At 46.5% G+C, this 2,597-nt stretch overlaps 1 pseudogene; it reads right to left on the bottom strand.

Annotated features, from left to right (window-relative positions):
• Positions 1-1,527: 1,527 nt before the first annotated feature.
• On the bottom strand, positions 1,528-1,766 carry LOC139252376 (U2 spliceosomal RNA; annotated as a pseudogene).
• Positions 1,767-2,597: the final 831 nt, after the last annotated feature.

Here is a 2,597-nt window from a genome sequence, read left to right as displayed (position 1 = left end):
CATTCTTGATTAAAGGCACGTAAGGTCAATGATTTCTTAAAGTTATACCACCTTGCCTTGGTTAGTCTGAAATTTTATATAACTTCTTAAATTTGCAACCCCTATTGCAGATACAGAGCTCTCAGATGCATATGGCTCACATATCATCCCTCTTTCACTCTGTTACATATCCCTCCGCCAGCAAAAAGTCAGGGACTCAAACAATTTCTGTCATAAGGCCCGACATTTGGGAGAGGGTGTCCGTATTCACATGTGCCGATTGGCTCTATGCTCAACTGTAAAAGCATATGAAATAACAGAAAATGTTGGAAATACTCAGCAGATTAGGCAACATCTATGGAGAGAGAAACAGATTCAACGTTTCAGATCGATGACCTTTTGTCAGAACTGGAAAAGGTTAGAGATGAAACAGGTTTTAAGCAATGCAGGGGCAGGGAAAGGGGGGAGGGGAGGAAAGAACAAAAGGGAAGGTTGATGCTAGGCTGGAAGGCAGGAGTGATTAAATGACAAAAGGTATGATAGTACAAAGCAAAAGGAGATGGTAAGAATTTAAAAAAACAAAAGATGGGTCTAGAAGAGATGTAATGACAGAATCAACAGCTGCCACCTGGAAAAAATCGAGGCAGAGGTCATGGTCTGAAATGATTGAACTCGATGTTAAGTCAAGAAAGCTGCAAAGTGCCTAATTCAAAGATGAGGTGCTGTACCTTGAGCTTATGTTGAGCTTCTTTGGAACAGTGTAAGAGGCCGAGTACAAAGAGGTTAGAGTGGGAGGTGAGTGGAGGAATTAAGCTGACAGGTGACCGGAAGCTCGGGGTCACGCTTGCAGACGGAACGGAGGTTTCCGCAAAGTGGTCACCCAATCTGCATTTGGTCTCCCCAATGTAGAGGAGACCACATCGTGAGCAGCAAATACAGTATACTAAATTGCAAGAAGTACAAGTAAATCGCTGTTTCACCTGGAAGGAGTGTTTGGGGCTGTGGATGGTGGGAAGGGCGAAGGTAAAAGGGCAGGTGTTGCATCTCCTGTGCTTGCACGGGAAGGTGCCATGGGAAGGGGAGGGAGTGTTGGGATGATTAAGGAGTAGACCAGTGTGTTGTGGAGGGAGCGGTCCCTTCGGAATGCTGAAAGGAAAGGAGAGGGATGATGTGTTTGGAATCACGCTGGTGATGGTGGAGGATGATCCGTTGAATGTGGAGGCTGGTGGGGTGAAAAGTGAGGACAAGGGGAACCCTGTTGTGGTTCTGGGAGGGAGGGGAAGGGGTGAGAGCAGAAGTGCGGGAAATGGAACAGGCACAGTCGAGGGCATGTCAACCATGGTAGAGGGAAATCCTCGGTTGAGGAAAAAGGAAGACATATTCGAAGCACAAGTATGGAAGGTGGCATCGTTAGAACAGATTTTTTTTTTTTTTTTTTGAAATTCGTAGCCAATCGTTCCAATTCTTTGTCAAATCACAAATGCCAGAGGTCACCTTGGGCCCATTCAAGGATCACTCTGCGCCAATGCTCTTAGCCAAAAGGCCTAGAGCCACTGCACCATTCCTGGAAGTACTGCAATACCAGGTTTGTGCCATGGAGGTGGATGGGTCAGGTCCCCCACACACCTCCGTGGAGGTGGATGGATCAAGCCACCCCACCCACCTCCTATTTCCAAAAAAGCAAGCATATACCTTCCTGATCCAGGGAGAACCACCTTGGGGTTATGGTGGTTACTCCCCTGTCAGGTCAGTTACGCATGATCTTAGACAAAAGGCCGAGAAGCGACGGAGAAACTGGGAGAATGGAATAGAGTCCTTACAGGAAGCAGGGTGGGAGGAAGTGTGTGGGGCCTGGGCTCCCCCTAATAGGTTGTGAGCATCAGAGATTCTGCTAGCATGTGGCGGATGAGCACCTGAGATGCTGCCATAGTGAAGTAGGTGCCTCTTAGCCCTATGCTAATGAGGTGCCCTTGCATTGACCATGCAAATTCCAGCAGCATCAGTGTCGGTGGGCACTGGGGGGAATTTATCCTAAATTTACAGCAGGGAATTGTGACCTTCAGATTTTCAGCTCCAAAATGTTTAGACAGCATTCATGACAAAGGTACACCAGTTCCAAAATTCCAGTAGAATTGGCTACCTGCCCCAAAGTGGTGCATTTTGCAAATGCCAGGATAATGAGCACCAAATATGCTGTTCTAGAAATTCCACCATTCACACCAGAATTGCACCTGACTTAATTTAAGTCTGTAGAAAAGCAGTGTGAGTTACTTGCATGACTTGTTAAACCAGTAAGTGGTTACAGCTTTGATCGTCCAGAACCTTTGTCAGAAACATCAGCTTTAACTGCAGCGATTAGAAAAATCTTTCCTCAGCTGTACATCTAAGAAACGATTCTGCAAGCTGTAATGTCAGCTAAGGAAATCGTTTACTTCCTGTAAAGTTCTTACTCTGCAGCATGAAACCACACGAGGCACATTCCAGGGACAAGGCCACTCTGTGACCTTAACTCTTTATTACAGGACTCTAGAAATGATGACACTGCGTGGGACCTCCCTTTATATATCCGTGTGATCAGGTAAGGAGTGCCTCCCACAAGTTCACCCCCTGTGGTCAAG

Source organism: Pristiophorus japonicus, chromosome 2 (assembly GCF_044704955.1).
Source record: "Pristiophorus japonicus isolate sPriJap1 chromosome 2, sPriJap1.hap1, whole genome shotgun sequence".
Lineage (NCBI taxonomy): Eukaryota > Metazoa > Chordata > Chondrichthyes > Pristiophoridae > Pristiophorus > Pristiophorus japonicus.
Note: the sequence above shows the minus strand (reverse complement) of the source record. Positions and strands in the feature narration are given on the sequence as shown.